Here is a 20078-nt window from a genome sequence, read left to right as displayed (position 1 = left end):
TACGGTCATACCGAACTTGTAGAAAATGGGTTTAAAACAAATTTAAAGGGATTTTAGAAATATATTATTATTTTTACTTTAAGTATCTGTCTCTCTGTAAATTTAAATGTAGACTTTATCACTTTTTTGAACTTCCCTTGTATTGGGTATCGTTCAAAAAAATCTTACAATTATTATTTTGCTCATGACTGCAGCATACTAATAATAATAGCTGGCAAAAGCTGGATACTAAATTATCAGCTCGCCTTGTATCAGGAAAAAAAAGCGAAGGAAAACCCGGAGCGCGCAGGCTTCCGTAGGCAGCAGGAGCGAAAGGACCTGCTTGCTGCCACATCCTGAGAGCATCCTTTCTCTGCTTTCTTAACATCATCATCAAAACACAGCGGGATGACGGGAAATCACGAGCAGAGCATCTCTCTTCTTCCCGGTTTGCGGTAGAATATCGTCAGCGCTTGCGTTAACGTTTGACTAGCGTAATGCTACAACATGAAGCTTTTTCCCTGATGAAGAGCAGACATAATAGCCAGTCTGTGGGAAAACAGTGTAGTTATCCCGAGCAGAGTCGAGCTGAGCTTCTAGCTTTTTGTGTTTTCTTTTGTCCCCCAGATTTTTCAAACTAAATGCTTATTGAGAGTTTAAAAAATATTTTTTATTATTTTTTCTCTCTCCCTCGGATGATGTGAACAGTTTGTAGTGCTCCAGCAGAGAAGATGCACAGATACAAGTATCCGCCTGACAACATCAAGGTAGGTGCTCCATCTGCTTTCTGGGATGCATTGTTTCATAAAGCATCGTACACACGCTTTTTCCTTTGTTGCTATTTGCACACTTAATTCCGCATAATTCCTGCAGCTTTTCAACATTTCACTGAGTTTGTGGATATTGTGGAAATATTCTCGCAATGCAATGCTCCTTACCCCTCTTTTGTTATCATGCACATTCCCACAAACCAGAAGCATCTTTACACCCGCCATACTAGGCTTCATTGAGCCTCCCATCACTGATCTTCTACAGTAAATGAACCATCTCAGCATACAGCATTCCTGTTTAGTTGGATGGGCTCCGGAGCTCTAAAAATCCACTCTGAAAGTGCAATTTTTCGCAGAATTGCTGGTGCTGTTATAATAACATATCCTGCACTGGCAGCGTTACACTAGGGGAATGTGAGTGAGGAAGAGGAGGAGGGGGTGTCTTCATAGCTTAACTAGGCGTTTTACACAGAAGCACTGGACCTAGATTGTAATCCAGTCTGACATCTCTCTCATGACACGGTGTCACTTTAGTGCTGCTGTTACAGACCGTATACTAGCCAATGAAGTACAAGTACCACAACTGCAGTATTTGTACTTTTTAGTACTTGTTTTGGTGCTGTATATTTAGGCTTTAGAAGTACTTATTTTTAAATCATGTTCAGTTTAGTGTACAAGTAACACATGTACTTGACCTCAGGGCTATTTTCATTAATTAATCTGCTATTTTATTCTTGGATAAACAACACGTTAAAATGTCAGAACGAAGTTAGATTTGTCAACCATGATTTCTTCACACCCAAAGTGCTGTTACATAATAAACATAATGTCTACTGAGTAAATAATTTACAAATATTTTATGTGTTATATTTTAAAAGAAAGCTTGAAAGTCACGTCATGCAGACAGTTTCCGCAAAGCTGTTTTGGCGGAGCACTTGTATACAGGGAGTGCAGAATTATTAGGCAAATGAGTATTTTGTCCACATCATCCTCTTCATGCATGTTGTCTTACTCCAAGCTGTATAGGATTGAAAGCCTACTACCAATTAAGCATATTAGGTGATGTGCATCTCTGTAATGAGAAGGGGTGTGGTCTAATGACATCAACACCCTATATCAGGCGTGCATAATTATTAGGCAACGTCCTTTCCTTTGGCAAAATGGGTCAAAAGAAGGACTTGACAGGCTCAGAAAAGTCAAAAATAGTGAGATATCTTGCAGAGGGATGCAGCAGTCTCAAAATTGCAAAGCTTCTGAAGCGTGATCATCGAACAATCAAGCGTTTCATTCAAAATAGTCAACAGGGTCGCAAGAAGCGTGTGGAAAAACCAAGGCACAAAATAACTGCCCATGAACTGAGAAAAGTCAAGCGTGCAGCTGCCAAGATGCCACTTGCCACCAGTTTGGCCATATTTCAGAGCTGCAACATCACTGGAGTGCCCAAAAGCACAAGGTGTGCAATACTCAGAGACATGGCCAAGGTAAGAAAGGCTGAAAGACGACCACCACTGAACAAGACACACAAGCTGAAACGTCAAGACTGGGTCAAGAAATATCTCAAGACTGATTTTTCTAAGGTTTTATGGACTGATGAAATGAGAGTGAGTCTTGATGGGCCAGATGGATGGGCCCGTGGCTGGATTGGTAAAGGGCAGAGAGCTCCAGTCCGACTCAGACGCCAGCAAGGTGGAGGTGGAGTACTGGTTTGGGCTGGTATCATCAAAGATGAGCTTGTGGGGCCTTTTCGGGTTGAGGATGGAGTCGAGCTCAACTCCCAGTCCTACTGCCAGTTTCTGGAAGACACCTTCTTCAAGCAGTGGTACAGGAAGAAGTCTGCATCCTTCAAGAAAAACATGATTTTCATGCAGGACAATGCTCCATCACACGCGTCCAAGTACTCCACAGCGTGGCTGGCAAGAAAGGGTATAAAAGAAGAAAAACTAATGACATGGCCACCTTGTTCACCTGATCTGAACCCCATTGAGAACCTGTGGTCCATCATCAAATGTGAGATTTACAAGGAGAGAAAACAGTACACCTCTCTGAACAGTGTCTGGGAGGCTGTGGTTGCTGCTGCACGCAATGTTGATGGTGAACAGATCAAAACACTGACAGAATCCATGGATGGCAGGCTTTTGAGTGTCCTTGCAAAGAAAGGTGGCTATATTGGTCGCTGATTTGTTTTTGTTTTGTTTTTGAATGTCAGAAATTTGTGAATGTGGAGATGTTATATTGGTGTCACTGGTAAAAATAAATAATTGAAATGGGTATATATTTGTTTTTTGTTAAGTTGCCTAATAATTATGCACAGTAATAGTCACCTGCACACACAGATATCCCCCTAAAATAGCTAAAACTAAAAACAAACTAAAAACTACTTCCAAAAACATTCAGCTTTGATATTAATGAGTTTTTTGGGTTCATTGAGAACATGGTTGTTGTTCAATAATAAAATTATTCCTCAAAAATACAACTTGCCTAATAATTCTGCACTCCCTGTAGAGTAGAATTATCCCTTTGAGCAGTAGTTTCTCATTGTTTTGTGAAAGCATCTTTTGACCCTCGGAGTGAGCCTGTGACTTCACTCAAGGCTTATCTGATGGCAGAGAGGGGACTGTGGCACAGGGACGTTTAATTACACCGGACAGGGTTTTCTATGTCTCCACCCTCAGGATATGAAGATGTAAACAGCAGAGTAGTTATTTAGCAAATGTCAGAGATTAATCAAGAGGGTCAGCTACTTTTTACTACTACAATATGAATATGAAGTATGCATTCATACAACTGGTTATTTTTTTGGTAGCAGGCATCTCTACTGCACACACACACACACACACACACACACACACACACACACACACACACACACACACACACACACACACACACACACCTACCTTAATCAGCAATGGGATAGCATTTCCTGTCCAATGGTGCGTCAGAAAGAACAAAGCGATCAGGTTCAACATGAGGTTGTTTTTTTTTCTTGAAACGCCTAAAAAACAAGAACATTTTGAGCCACTGTTTTACCAGGTTGATAAGTTAAAGTGAATTAATTTATTTGTCACAAACATAGGTAATGTACACATAATAATAAGTAGATTACTTTCTCAAACAGCTGACAAACAAATATCCTAATATCTAGAAAAATCAACCCTTTTGATTTCTTTATCCAGGCACACACAAAAGAGGGGGGAGGACTAAATCGTACTTGTATGTGTGTTGAATCAGCAGAAACTATATTAAGTAAGAAAATAAGCAATAACAATTATTTGCAAGCATCCCTGCCTGAGAGCATCATTCCACTGTATGGTGAGCTGTTACCTGCTGCTTGATTTTTGTGTTTTCCTTTTTATGTAAATAGACTTTTCTTTGATAAACTGATGCAGAAAAAGTTGCAAATTGATGCATAAAATTCACCTCAGCACAGGAAATGAAGTGTGTGATGCTCAGACATCCCCACTTTTGTCAGCACCAGTTATTCATCATTAGTGGCTGAATAAGTCAGCTGAATAGGCAAAATGGAATTAAGTCCTAGCATTTGCTTGATAGTTTATACTTTCTAAAACCTTTTTTATGGTTTTACTACCTCTTTAGAGTTTTTTTTACAGGTGTAAAAACTATTAACGGGAAGATTAAAAAGATACATTTGCGATTGTTTAAATTGCCAGGTCCCAGATTTCGTCCGAATCTGTTCAACCTAAACAGGTGACATGGTGTCGACAGGTGATCGGATTTTCTTGTGTATCTGTTTCCTGAGTCCAGAGTAACATTTACTTTCAGACTCTTGCTTGATTTCTTATGTATATTTTATATATAAAAGGCATTTTTCTTTTCAGTCAAGAGCCTCTTGTTAGCCTCGCTGGCTGCGGCACGTTGCATCACTGTTACAGTGTTTGGATCAGCCTTGCGTAAACACTCCAAGTTTTTCTATTTTTTTTTATTTTTTAATGTCCCGTCCTGCGTAAAGGAATTTGCGTCTGTTTCCAGGAATGGACAATAAGCAGGTTACGCTGCCACAGATAAACTTAATCCTTACTGTCCCTTACAGAAACTCTACAGAATGAAGCAGTGAAGAGCGGGCAGCTTGTTTCACATTGGTAACCTCTGGTTCACTCGTTATCTTCACCTTTCCGATTCTGGCGACCTTAACAGCGACTGCTACTGATTCATTTTTCCGATCGCCCTTTCATGTTGGGATTTGTTGTCATGGGAACTAATCAGGCCATTCCTGAGTTGCCGAAGGGGGGAATTCAGAGTGTGTGTGTGTGGTGTCGTTTGTGGTCTATTTTTTTTTTATCATTTTTTCTTTAGGGAGTAAAGTAAAGGTTAAGTTATCATCTTTAATTTATTATTAAGTATTATCTTCTGTTATATTCAGCCTGTGAGGACAGCACTGTTTGCACAAGTGTCCCTGTGGACTGAGAGGGTGTTAATATCATTAAATCACAGTGTCCTCAGTCTCAGATATGATCGCTGACCATATTTTTTTTTTGCAGAGTTTCTTGCATTTCTTGTCATTTAATATACGGCACAAATTGCTCCGCTTAACCATGGGTGGACAGTGCTGCTGTTTCAGTGAACACTTTGACCTTTTAGGGAGGTGCTTGGCTGGTTGCTCGGCAACCTTACAAAAATGCTCTGGAACAAAAAATAATACTGCAATTAGAGATTAGCAAAGAAACGTTTGTGCAGATTAAACAAAACCCAAATAACTCTCAAATATATATTTATATTTTTGATGATTTTGAATATTTATTCAAGTATTTTTCTAAATGATCTTCCGAAGTATTATTTCCGGCTAAAACTGTCTCTTTCTCTTCTATCACAACCAGTTTCACTGTGCTGAGATGCACTACCCGCGCTGTTGATTCCATTTAAATCAAACTCCTGTTTGTTTTTACCCTTGATGTGATTTATTTGGACAGATATGAACATGCTAATCAGATTTGGGTGTGGACCAAAACAACTGCATCGAGACCCTTTGGAAGAGGTGGTCTTGGTCCTGTTCCCAATAAAGCGGTTCTTTTACAGTGAGAATATAATCTCAAATCCAACCCAACTAGTAGGCGCAGCAACTAGCCTGCTGCGTACAGTTTTCCCTAAAGTATATCCCAGATAAATCCATATGTTTGCAATACCTTTTCTATTCTGCAGAGTATTCTAAAATTCCGTCTTCCTGTACTTACTTTTGTTCCTCATCTGGCTAATATGCAAAGTGAATGTTCTTACGTTGTTTTTAGTGATACATTTTGGTTTGCTAGGGGTTTTCTTGGAGTTTTGTCCGTGCAAAGATAATAAAGGTGTATGTGTGGAACTGTCCAACTATGGAGACATAGTTCTGGACTCTTTGACTCTTTACTTTTTGGTTTTAGAAGTAAAGAAGCTTCTCGGATGAGAGGTGATCTTCAAAAAACCTAAAGAAGTTCAGATGCCATGCATGACAGAAAGCATACTGTATGATGCATGCACTCTGGTTGAATAGTCTGTTGTTTTGGTGTTGTAAAGATGATAAGAGAAAAAGTTGAAATTGTGTAAGACTGCACTGTTCAGTTTTGTACTTGCACTTTGCATTTGACTGTATGACATATAAAAGTTTTATTTTTGAGGACTAGGTGTCTGGTTGTCCTGATGGATTATGGTCTCTGGAGATTAACTATGGTGAGAGTGCTTTTAGTTCAGTTTGGCTTCCCATTATTGTATTGATTTTAAAATTGTTATCAGATTTGTGTTTAATTTCATTTGCTTGGGTATAGTTTCTTGTTACACAGACAAGTATGACTGGAGAGTTGGCCTCTTACCTCAGATCTCCGTAATGAATGCATGTATGGGGAGCATGCATCATTTCAAAACGAGAAAAAAAAGAAGAAGACAATGGTGCTTCTTCCTTCTGCTGCCTTGATTTTAAAATAGAACTTAATTTAATTGTAATTTTGCAGAGATGCTAGATTGTCTCTTCTCTTTCCTGTATAACTTTCTGCGTTGCTGGTTGTTTGTGTGTTTGAAATAGTGTGCTGTATATGTGTCGGATATAGTAATGACTGACATGGAGACAGGTGAGCCATTTTAGAAAAAAGAAACTAAATACTTACAAAGAACAGCAGACTAAAAGTAGAAAAAAGTCAAACAGAGCCAAAAGAGCAAATGTTATGATTCCATGTCTTTTTTTAGCTGTTCTCCTGATATTCTTCCACTTATGGTCACTAGTTATGGGACTCCAAACCAGTCATTACCCAAAAGCTCAAAGTGTAGCAAGAAAATCCCCCCTCACCACTGTGCCACCACAATCATCCCGATTTGTTGATGCAAGGAAGGATTGACCTGTGCTTTCATGTTGTCGCCATCCAAATGTTGCAGCAGAGATTGAGACTCAACCTGGCAACATTTTCACTCTTCTGTTGTTCAATTTTGATGAGCCAGTGGGAATTACAGTCTCAGTTTCCTGTTGTTAACTGGCAGGACTGGCATGGTGTGGTCTTTTCTGCTGTAGCCAATCTGCTTCAAGGTACAATGTGTTGTGTGTTCAAAGATGCTTTTCCCCAGCACACATGCCATGTGGCCCACAGCGAGCAGCCCACAGAATCCTCTCTTGGGGGCCCAGAAAGACAAAACTGCTCTGGACACTGGGGTAGCCTATATGGGCAAGTCCATATTGGGTTTGCCCAAAGGAACTCCATGTAGGTAAAAGGGTAAAAGGAAAGATTCTTATATAGAACTTTTATACTCTACATGAACACTCAAAGTACTTTATACAACATGTGTCATTCACCCACTCACACAAGCAGTATCGTGCTTTCTGTCTACCATTGAAACTCCAGTGAACACATTAAGAGCAACTCAGGGTTCAGTATCTTGCCCAGGGATACTTTGGCATGCAGACTGGAACAGCTAGGGATAAAACTGCCAACCTTCCAATTGGTAGAGGACCTGCTCTATCTCCCCCGCCCACACAGCCCAACAGCTTACTCACAAATGCCCAATGTAGACCCCAATGGGCATTTTTACTTGCTCTCCATACCTTGGTCATAAAATATGGTTATTTATGTTACTGTTGCCTTTCCGTCAGCTCAAAGGAGTCTGTCCATTCAGTGTCAACCCGGCATTTTCACCCAGAGAACTGCTGTTATCTGGATATTTTCTCTTTTCCGGATTATTCTCTGTAAACTCTGGATATGGCTCTGTGGGACAATCCCAGTAGATCAGACCAGCTCAGACCAGCCCATCTGGCACTTACAACCATGCCGCGTTCAAAATCACTTAAATCACCTTTGTTTCCCATTCTGATACTCAGTTTGAACTTAAGCAAGTCGTCTTCACAATGTCTACATACCTAATGCATTGAGTTGCTGCCATGTGATCGGCTGATTAGAGATTTACATGAACAAGCTGATGAGCAGGTGTTTCTTACAAAGTGGCCACCGACTGTCTGTAACGATACCCTATAGTGTTTGAAGAACGACTGTGTTATGCAGTAACTAACAACAGATCTCCTTTCACTTAGTTTCTTAGGTTTATCCTTTCCTTCTGTTCAGTGTGACTACAGACTCTGTTGTTTGTACATGTTGTTTTCTTTTGCACTTAAAAAGAATAAACACCGCTTTTCAAATTGTTTACAAAATCCAAACACCCAAGGACACAGGTTGATTGGAAAGTGGTGGCCTTAAGCCAAAAGTCCCACTGATGTTTTAAGCCAAAAAGACACTCATTTAAGAAAACTGTCTTTAAAACCCCCCCCCTCACCAAATCCTCATCTCACTCCTTCTGCCCACAATCCCTCTCACAGTGAAGCTTTCCTTCCGCTGAAGCACTTCATTTATTTCTTTGCTCTGTTGCCAAATGAGCAGCTGGATCAGACAGTGAGGGGGGGAAGAAGACAGAGAAAGAGGATGGAGAGGGAGAGAGAGGGAGAGAAAGAGAGGGAGATGATGATGTTTCCAATGTTGTCCATGCATTGTAACTACAGACGGGGCTTTGTTGTATTTGCATAATGCGGGTGCAGCCCTGCCTGCTGAGAAACAGTGAAAAGCAGCATCAAATACTTTTTCCCACTGTGATATCTCATTGATTCCTCTGTTGCTTGTCAATTTCATCTGGAAAAACAAATTTACGAATATATGAGCAGGAGTGGACCTTTAAAACAAAGCGGCGCGCTTGTTCTTCGATGGGAGACAGCAGGAAGAGGAGCAGAGAGGCAATGTGATATCAGACTTTTAAACAGTTCAGCCTCCTTGAGATCAGAGACAGCTGAGAGGCAATTTAATATCCGCATGGGCAGAGCTGAGAAGAGGAAGTTTTAGACAAGAGAACACTAGAGTTTTGTTCTGATTTGGTCGGCTTTTATTCCCCTCTGTTCGACCTCGTCCCACTCAGCTTCTTTCATCTTGTTCTCTCTTTTTTTTAATATATATTTACCGGATCTGTTTGTTCTGTTTTGTTTTTGTTGTAGCCGCAATTTATTTTCCGCTCCAAGTAAAACTAAAAATCTCATTGTCACAATATTAAAATAGCTGATACTGATCCATCGTTCTCTATTCCATAATCTCAAATTGCTAATTCTACATTAGGCAGCAAGGATGCTTTAGCATCACTTTACTTAGAGGTTCTGTCAATAGCTTTATTTATTTATTTATTGAGGTGAAACTTAGCAGGGTAGATATCCATCCCTCCATTTATGGACTTTATTACATCTCTCCTAGGAGAAAAGCCAGGATACACCTGGACGGGTCCTCCAGGGACAGCCTGTCTGCCTGCAGGGAGCTCTGTTGTCAGATGGAGGCAGTGTATGTGGTACAGCCGGTCTTTGGGCCACTCTTACTCGTGTTGTTGTTGATCTGTCAGCCACCAGCTGAGAAAAGCAAAGTTAGAACGTACAAAGTGCAGAAGTAAAACTGAGTGTCAAAAACAATGAAAAGTACCCACTGCAATCACTGTCTGTGTTTTCCATACTCTTTAAAGTTTATTTTGCGGTTCTCCCGTTGCTGGTGAACTCTACTATCGCTATTCCTGTGAGGCGACAGTGCTAACCACTTTAACCTTTGCCACCAGGCTAAATGTAATTTTTGTTCCACCATTAGAAAAAAATAAATAATATATGAGGCAAGGATTTGAGAAGTGCACAGCCTTAGGATTAAATTTAATTAATGGATGCTTAACGTTTAGCCAAAGATGTGGCCTTGCTCTTGGTACCTCCCTGGTTGATGTTGGGTGGCAGGTGAGATTAAGGTAATGCCTACCACCTACCATAAAACATAATGCGTGGCCCAAACAACTGAGGAAAAACTCAATAGTGCACGGGCGAGAGTGAAACACAGCCTGGGTGGAAATATCCTCCTATTTTCTTAAGTGGATTGCGATTAAATTAGGTAAAGACAGTGCAGTCATCTTCTTAGGATGATTTGCATTTATTGTCACTATCCCAATTATTTATTTTTTATTCAGCACCTCTTAGTGTTTCATATTGATTGTAAATTTAGCTGTAAATTTCTGGCTTTCCTCTCAGCTTCAGCTGTGTGAAAACCTGCTAAATTAAGATGGTGAACATGGTGAACTTTTATTTAACCTATTAAGATCGCCACTGTGAGCACATTAGCAAGCTGATGTTGTCATTTAGCTCACAGCGTGACAGCTTCTGCAGCCTTACACAGCCACTAGTGTAGTTGTATTATGGAGAGCTGGATACTGTATGCCAAAGATAAGGCCAATACTTTTGTGCCTTCTGTGTTTATTTTGGAGTTGAGTGGCCTACTGCAGCATCCCACTGGATTTCACTCAGTCTGTAGACTAGGCACAGGGGAGGTTATTAAAAAAAAAGCCATAACACAAGATTAAAAGCTGATGTTGTTTACAGTTATAGGTGTGCTTCACAACTTTCACAAACTAAATATTTTTTCTTTTTATATTTTTATTACATAGGTAATAAAAAGATGTTGGTCTGGAGGGGATTGTTATTGCTTTGTATAGTGCGAGTGGCTAAAGAAAGACTGGTAAAGTTTTAGAGATAGTTGATACTAGAGGGTAGATAATGAGACAGCTGATATAGTTCAGAAGTCTTGAGACACTCCTCATTTCTTTATATTTTGCTACCAAGGAGCAAGCTTTCTTGTTTTGTTTTGTTTTTTGTTCCTTTCTGAAGGTCTATCAAGGTTTTTTAAGTGTTGTGTCTATACACAACAGAAAACTTAGCAAAGAACCATTTTTACATTATATACATACATTATATACATTACACACATACACTGTATTTTACACTATTCTTGAGTCGAGGAAGATGATACAGTCTGACAGGAATGCAAAAGGGTTTTTAGACCAACAAGATGATACCCAACGATGTATTAGCCAAACGCGCGGCATATTTTAGCTTTGTGTGCAGTGTGTCGTTAAAAAATCTGAGGAAACTAGACAAGTGGAAGACAAAAGAAGAAGTGCTGAGACTAAAAGGCTATCTATTATGTACAGCAGGTGAACAGTTTTTGAAAGTCTTGTCTGTAAGAAATGGAAAAAAAGAATCCAACAAAGACCTGATGCAGGACCTGAGAGATGCATCTGACCCTTCAGTTGATCCAACTATTGCTCACTGAAGTCTCATCAGTGGAAGGGTGGCTGTCAAGAAGCCATTGTTAAGGAAGGGAAATGGGGACAATAGGCTGAGTTATGCCAAATTACGCAAGAACTGAATTGAAAATCAAGGCAACATGTCTGATTGAGTGATAAATTTAAAAATTAGAAATATTTGGTCCAATCATTATCAATATATATGGAGAGAGTGACAACTGTGAGGATCTACAGTAAAACATGGTGGAGCCTCTGTTTGATTTAAGGCTGTATTTCAGCCTGTGGTGTTAGGGACATGTCGAAATTATTGGAATTACAAAGACAGCAAAGTACCATCAGATCCCAAACACAATGTAGTGAAAGTATACCTGGATAGAAAAACACCCAGTAGATTGCCGACCCTTAATCTCGGTCACTCTCTCGAAGCTCTAAAACTTCACTCCTCGCATTTCGTAGTGTGTGTCGTAATCGCAGGTAAAAATAGAGGCCTACATATTTGCAACAATAAACATCTGTCAAAGTGACACACAACACTGTATAAGTCATGAAGAACTGTCTTTATAAACCTAGCTCAGGCTAGACACTATTGTCAGTCCTACCTTCAGGCAGGAGAACTTCGTGATTGTATGACAGCTTGTGCATTAATAATGTAAGTCACATTTGAGCCTGGAGTTATCACAACCATAAGGTGGGTCAATTGTAGAGTTCTCATGTGACATTGTTCTGCTGCAGGCAGAGAAATATTCTCTTTACCTTTTATTTTCTATTAAAAACACAGTTTCAATGAAAAGATCATAAACATACAGACACAGTGTTTTCATTTTGTGAATGACTTGATTTAATTAACGGCTGAGTAGTTGCAGCACTTTACTTCAGGGTTAGCAGTATACTTGTGAATTGATGATTATTATTTTCCTGTAGTTACATCTTTGACTATTTAATCTGCTACATGTCAAATAACAGGCTTCCTGAGAATAGAAAAGATGATGCCTGATGTGTAATAACATTGTAATTTCACCTCTTGTTTTTTTTAGAAAATTAACAAAAAGTATAAGAAAAGTGTATTATTATCATTATTTTGGTCATTTGTTTGTGTTTTTTTCAGGAGTAATGTTACTATGTTGATGAAGAAGTTAATGACGCGCTGATTGTGGATGTATTTTTCCACTTATGATTCACTTTAGATTCGCCTACCTTTAGATTGTTTTCTTTTTGTTATGTCACTCATGAGGGACGCAGTATGTGAGATGAACTCTGTGAACTTAAACTGAATGAACTTTGCTGATGAACACCGAAAGGTCATTGCTGTGTTGACGTGGAGTGGCTGATTCACCCATGATGCTTTGTCCTTTCCCATTGTGACAGTGAGGTTGAAGCTCAGTCACTGAGCTTACGTGCTCTCAGACAAACTGGGTTTGACTGGCTACTTGATCCTTTGATAAAACTGAAAGTGACCTTTAACGTGTGCACATGTCGGTTTTTTCACTAACGATGCTCAAAAATCAGCTTGAGAGGGTTTGAAATGGACAGAATTACATAAGCAAGAACCATACACAAAAAGGCTGAACTGAAGTGAGAAGTTGAACGGTACCACTCCTCGTTTTAGTTGTCTCATGTCTGCAGTCGGGTTGTCACCATAATAGAATTTCAAACTTGATACTAATCCTTAAGACGCAGCATAATGTTTTGATACCATGTTGTTATTAAGATAGTGGCTAATGTTAATGATAAAACAACAATGTGGGGGTTAGTCTCATTTAACAGAAGGATACAATTATTTGTTTTGAAGAAAGTTTCTCATAAGGTCCCAGATTGAGGCTGGATTATGGTTCTGTCAGCTACTAGAACTAGAAACAGCAGCAGCCTACCTTAACAACCAGCATTGAAATACAAAATTTAAAAAATTAAAACAAAAATCCCCCAAAACCCTCTTCTCTTCTCTTCTTTTGTTTTGTTTTTTTGCACTTTCGAACAGCATCTTAAAATATGTCACATATACTTTATAGTTACTGTGTGATCATCACACAATGTAACATTGGTGTTGCTCTTAATGTTATTTTGGTATTTTCCTATCTTTATTTTAAAAAGATCAGATTTTTTGTTCATTTTTATTATGATATTTAAAATCAGGTTTCAGGTACTTCTCTGGGTATTGGTATTGACTTTGAAATTCTATTATTCTCACAATCTTATATCTGAGTATGTATTTTTATGAGCACATTAGTCTGCCATAATCTTAATACAGTATTTGCATTTTAAATATGCAGGTGTACAGCCAGTGTTTGTTTTTTTTTTTAAACTGCTGCAACAAAGTAATTTACCACATCTGGAAAACATAAAGTATGACTTTATTTTAAAAGGTTGGTTAGCACAAAGGTGGAAACAGCTCGCCAGGCTCAGAATAAGTGAAATAATAAATAAATTAAAATATTCCTGACAGGATCTCTAAAGCTTACAGACTATTACGATTTGTGTGTTAATCCTTACAAAAAAGAATGTAAAACATGTTAGTGTTACAGGGGATTATGGGGTTTTGTGTTTCTTGAAGTCAAGAATGTTTAAGTACTAACTACATGAATCAATTTATAAAATAGCCATACATCCATAGATCATAAATATGGACAAGGTGTTTGTAGGAGATCCTACACTTTGTGAGTATTCCAAATAATATAATGCCATCAAAGAGAAATGGCTGTACCACTGGAAACAGGATACATTTGTACATGTAAACTCAATCAGTGAGACTTAAGTTGTTTTTCTTTGACTTCCCTTAATGATAAAGGAAGAAAGTGGAAGTCAGGTCTTTAGATCTCTGAAATATTTTACCTTAAGTTCAGTTTTTTGGGGGTTATTGTTGTGCGCGTATTTCATGATCAGACTATGTTAAAATATTGCGGCAAGCTATTTTCTTAACTCCTGTGCAGTATGTTGTATTGTTGCCATCATACCCTGCTTCTTAGGGACGTGACCTAGATCCTTCACAATGACAGTGTGTTCTCTGTCGCTCTATTTCCACCATCTCCCCTTCCCCCCTCTCTCTCCGTTTTTATTATATCATTCACTGGTTTCAGATTTCATCATGGGGATCAAATTTTCAGCAAAGACACAGATACTCTGTGGTTTTCTTTGAAAATTGATTTATAGGTTTGAAAAAGCCTTTTTGGTTGACTTTAGATGTGGTGCAATACCTCTGACTGGATTCCAAATCTGTAATTTCGTCAGATATGCACCTCTAAGTGACCTCTTTTTGTGTGGTGTGAATGAAAGATTTAGCTTCTTTTCCTAATACATGAGACTCACACTCTACAGGCTGCTTGTGCCAAGCCATAGATAACTTCTGTCTGTCTCAGTGTGTGCTGGTTAGTTTGTGGGAGATGAACTTGCCTACAGCAAGATGTGTTGGTGCCACGAGAGACCTCTGAGGCTCTATACTATCAAGTGCAGCATGGCTAATTAATTTTTGATAAGACTGAGAGGGCTGACTTGTAGGTTAAAACTCAAGAGGCTGGAGGCTCAAGAGGCAGAAGCGATGGAGGGTGGAAGAGGAAAAGAGAGAGAGATGCTCAGACTGTGATCTTCATCCAGCCTTCATCCTGCCTTCACACTCAAACGTCACACTTAAACTTACGCTTATTTACCTTTGAGCATCTTTGTTTTGAGTCGTAGTCAATATATGAAGAAATATAACAGCCCCGCGTTTTTATGACCACTTGGGGGCAGCAGAAGCAAACTGTGAGGTCAATAATTACATATTTTGGATGACATGGTGAATTTGTTAGTAAATGGTTTCTTATTCACCCACTTTCTGGAGCATTTTCAGGTAATCTGATGAATGAGCTCTAGCTCTTTTTGTGCTCTGCCTAGCTCAGTAAAACACCTTGGGCATTAGTTAATAATGTTTGCCAGTTTGCCAGCTTTTGTGATAAGCAGGTAGTCCACAGTGGTTTTATTAAAAACACTTAAAAAAGCAGGCTTCTGCAGTTGAAAATGTGAGAAGTGTGGGTGCAGTGGGGAAAACCAGAACAGTGAAGTTATGGCCTGGAAAACGATGACTTTAAAGTTGTTATTAGAGGAAATGCCGGATGTTAAGATTCGAGATCAGTTAACTAAGTTTACAACTTCGGTCTAAAAACAGTGCAAAAACCTAGCCTTGTCCTATGAGTACCAAGTAACCTGATATACTGTATTGGTGTCTGTGAAAAACAACGCCCAAATCTCCTGGTTCTAAGCAGGAAGTTGCTTTTTCCTGGCTTGGTTTTCATTTGATTCATGACTTTATGAATATCTTCACAAATACATTTTTAAAATCAGCCATGTACCGATGAGGCCTTCAAGCTGAAAGTAGTTAAATCGTTACTTAATAAGCCATCACTTGCCCCAGCTGTGTTAGCTAATTAAAGGCCAATCTCCAATGTTCTTTGTTCATGTAAATGGAGAGTCCTCTTTACACACTAAGGATAGTTATGGAGTTCCACAGGGTTCTGTGTTAGTACCACTTCTGTGGATATTGTACACGTCTCCCTTAGCCAGTGTCATTAGAAGACATAGCATACAATTTCACTGCTATGCAGATGATACCAAACTTTATCTGTCCAGATAACACACATCAGTTATTTAAAGTGTAGGGCTGTCTCACAGACATGACCTCTAATTTTCTCCTTCTAAATTCAGATGAAACGGAGGTTATTGTACTCGGCCCTCAAAATCTTAGAAATGTGTTATGTAACCAGATGCTCGCTCTAGATGGCATTACCTAGGCCTCCAGTAACACAGTGAGGAATCTTGCAGTTGTTTTGGACCAGTCTTTCAATATGCATATTAAACAAATATGTAGGACTGCTTTTTTCCATTTGCACAGAAAAACTCGTTCATGCATTTCTTACTTCTAGGCTGGACTATTGTAATTTGTTAATATCAGGATGTCCTAAAAATGTCCTGAAAAGTTTATAGTTGATCTAAAATTCTAGTGCAAGATTACAGGCAGGGACTAGAGAAAGAGAGCATATGTCTTCTATATTGGCTTCTCTTCATTGGCTCCGCGTTAAATCCAGAATCAAATTTAAAATCCTTCTCATCAAATACAAGACCTTGAATAATAAGTCCCCATCTTATGCTAAAGCCCTCAGAGTACTGTATCACTGCAATAGAGCACTTATCTCTCAAACTACAGGATTATTAGTGATTCGTAGATTGTTTAAAAGTAGGATGGGAGGCAGAGCCATCAGCTTCCAGGCCCCTCTTCTGTCCAACCAGCTCCCAGTTTGGATTGTTGCTATGACTTGGCGCTATATAAATAAGACTGAATTGAACAGATAATTAAAAAAATAACAAAAACCTCTTTAATAACAAAGAAAATGTTTTTATGAGGCAACAGTGAGAGTCCTCTATCTGTTGTCTGCCTCATCAGTTGGTTAAGATGAGTATATAAACTAAACTAAACAAGGCATACAGCCTGAGGGCTGCGCTGAGAACATCTGCTAAAGAGCTGGAGACTCATGATGCTGGGAGCGAGTGTGTATGTACTTATATGTCTGCGTGTGTATGTCTTTGTGAGGACCAGTGTGAACTGCAAATATTGGGAGTGTGTATTTTAAGGTTAATACTTAGTTTTAGGTTTAAAAGTAAAGTATTTATGATGGGGTGAGAAGGTGGGTCATGCATTATATCAATTGGTTTTCTAGTAGAAACTGTAAATGTCTTTATGGATGTGTGTAGTGGTGAAAAAGCTCACTGCTGGGAAAAGAAAGTCTTATTCTTTTTTGCATTAAACCCTGTTAGAAATGATCAATGGTGGTTGCACTGACGGGAAGATCAAGGCATGTATACAATACGATCTCATATCCTTAATTTATTTGATATATTCAGCTCAATTACGGCAAATGGACAGAAGTACAGGATGTGGAAGAACTGTTTCTCTTCAGTTATATTTTGGGTTTCAGATGGTTTACAGTACTGTGCAAAACTCTCCATGACACCCCTCATCTTTATATTTGTATTGCAGGAGCCAGACTTTTTTATCATGTTTAAAATGTTTTGTTTTTGTTGTAGTTTGTTTTGTTTTTTTTCAAATTTGAAGCCACTTCACACTGACCTTTTGAATTATTCATGCATATAAAAGGCACCTAACTCTAGGGATGAATCAGTGTTGTGTCTACACATAACATACATCTTACCAAACAGCCCATTTTAATTAGTATCTTTAGGCACTTTGTTACTAGCAGCCTGTTACAATTTTTCTCCTATTTCTTTAAAAATGGCAGAAAATACCAAAAGTAATTATTGGTACATCTTAGCATTGTGTGTCCCAACAAACTATCTGCAGTCGATGAACAGTGAAGAGTGAAAGTTGGTCCATCTACTGTTCACTAAAGCCTCATCAGAAATGGTCTCAGTTGAACGGTGGCTGTCAGGAAGTCATTCGTAAGGAAGGGAAACCAGGAGTAAGGGCCAAGCAATGCCAAATTACATAAAAACTGGACTGAAAATCAGAGTCAACAGATCAAATGGAATAATGAAACCAGATGGGTTATTTTTGCTTGAAATCATCATCAATATATACAGAGGACGTCAGGAGAGAGGTACAAGAGCGAGCGTCTACAGCCATCTATAAAGCATGGTGGAGGCTCGGTCATGAGTTTGGGCTTTGGGCCCTTCAGACAGTGGTGTTGGAGATCTTGTCAAAATTGATGAAAATGTGAATGCAGAAAGTTATCATGAAATTTTTATCCACCATGAAGTATTTGGAAAGTGTCTGATTTGCGACTGCTTCATTTGCCTATTATGACTACAGAAAATACAGAATTCTAAATAAGTAGTGATGTTTTATTATAACAAAAATAATTATTATAGCCACTTTGATGACAAAGAAAATCTTTGCATGTGACAAAAATGTCAGTTCTCTATCTGTTGTCTGCCTCATCAGTTGGTTAAGATGAGTATATAAAATAAACTAAACAAGGCATACAGCCTGAGGCTTTAGCAGATGTTCTCAGTGCAGTCTGAGAACATCTGCTAAAGAGCTGGAGACTCATGATCCTGGACGTGTGTGTATCCGCTTGTATGTCTGTCTTTGTAAGAACCAGTGTGAACCTTTAAATATTGGGAGTGAGGATCTTTTGGGCTGTACAGTACTTTGTTTTTGTTTTAGGGTAAAGAACTGGTTCTAGGTTTAAAAGTAAAGTATTTATGATGGGGTGAGGAGGTGGGTCATGCATTATATCAATAGGTTTTCTAGTACAAACTGTAAATGTCTTTATGGATGTGTGTAGTGGTGAAAAAGCTCTCTGTTGCATTAAACCCTGTTAGAAATGATCAATGGTGATTGCACTGACGGGAAGATCCACGAGTGTATACAATACGAGCTCATATTCTTAATTTACTTGATATGTTCAGTTCAGTTATGGCAAATGGACAGAAGTACAGGATGTGGAGAAGAACAATTTATTATTATATTTTGTTTTCAGTTTTGAAGGACCTTTTGAAAGCCTGAAGAGTTACCACTTTTGCACTACAAAAAATTGCAAGTCTCTCTCCTTGAAAGCAAAACATCAAGAAATAATGGGTAGCTCAGTACTTTATCTGCCCCTGGTGGACAGCTTTTACTTACCCTGTTTCACTGGCCATCCTTCTATGCTTCTTGAAACTTCCATATGTTTTAGCAATTTGAACTTATTTCCATCCTGAGGTACCCTCAAGTATGACTGTCGCTGTAGCTCAGCGTTGAAAACAAATTAAAATCGGTTTTTTTTCCACGTTATCTAACAGTGAAGGCAATTCCATGTTGGATTGTGTGTTACTGCTGCACCTCTGAAACACATCTGGTAGGAACACAGCTTGAAGCAATTAGAGGTGTGAGGAAGACTGAGAGAACAGGTAGAAGTTGTTGCAGTGACAACAGCGGTTGCATGTGTATGAAGAAGAGAACACCCAGGGGTTTTTATTATGATTATACAAACATCATGTTGTGGTAAATTATATAAAATCACCACAATCGGGTTGTACTAGTAAAAAAACGAATCACAGTGGTGTGTTTAAATAGTCCTTTTTTATGATGGGGTGTTGTGCTATGCTTTTTTTTATCTTCTTTTATCAACATTGACTCTTTAGTTTTATTTCATAAATATTTTAAACGATGGATTTTGATGCTCATTTGTTAACATGTCACAGAAAATTTGAAGTTTTGTTAACTTTTGGTAACCTACACTTACACCTGACACTGACGTGCAAAACGTAGTTAGAAAATAAGTCGTGTTAACTGCTCACTCTTGCACACATGGCCTCGTGCTGTGAGAGCACTCGGGTAAAATGCATGACTGCATTCTGGAATAACTGTCGGGATGCTTAGTTTGAAAGAGATATGAAGCGGCATGGCACAGTGAAGACAATCTGCTAAAAGGAACAGACAAACTATCGTGTGAGTCAAAGGAAGAATTTAGATATCCTCTCATTTACACTCAAACCACTCAAACTGACATTTATCAAATCTAAACCCTGCTCTGGACTGATGGGACTAAGTTTGGAAAATCATCACATTTTAGATTCCCTATACACTTACTTTTGAACCTTCGTTTCTGAATATGGTGTAACTGAGTCTAAATTCAAACCACAAATTTCCCATCGGAGGTGACCAGTGGTTAACGGCGGAGAATAAAAAGCAGCTCTTTCCTCCAAATTTTGAATTGGTGGTTTGTTGTGGCTCTCAATGTTCGGATAAAGACATTCATCTGAAACTGTGCGACAGTGATGTGATGTTTTGTTTCGAGTGATCTCTTCGCATTA

The 20078-nt window shown here is 38.8% G+C and overlaps 1 protein-coding gene across 1 annotated transcript in view; it reads left to right on the top strand.

Moving 5' to 3' along the window:
- Positions 1 to 290: 290 nt before the first annotated feature.
- b4galt2 (UDP-Gal:betaGlcNAc beta 1,4- galactosyltransferase, polypeptide 2) overlaps positions 291 to 20078 on the top strand; it is a 232522-nt gene continuing 212734 nt past the window's right edge. Inside the window, exon 1 of the mRNA XM_082513867.1 lies at positions 291 to 746. The gene's annotated coding sequence lies outside the window, so the exon portion shown is untranslated. The remainder of the gene's footprint in view (positions 747 to 20078) is intronic.

The sequence above is a fragment of the Aulonocara stuartgranti genome (assembly GCF_965226115.1).
Source record: "Aulonocara stuartgranti genome assembly, chromosome: 18".
Classification (NCBI taxonomy): Eukaryota; Metazoa; Chordata; class Actinopteri; order Cichliformes; family Cichlidae; genus Aulonocara; species Aulonocara stuartgranti.
This window is presented reverse-complemented; position numbering and strand designations above follow the sequence as displayed.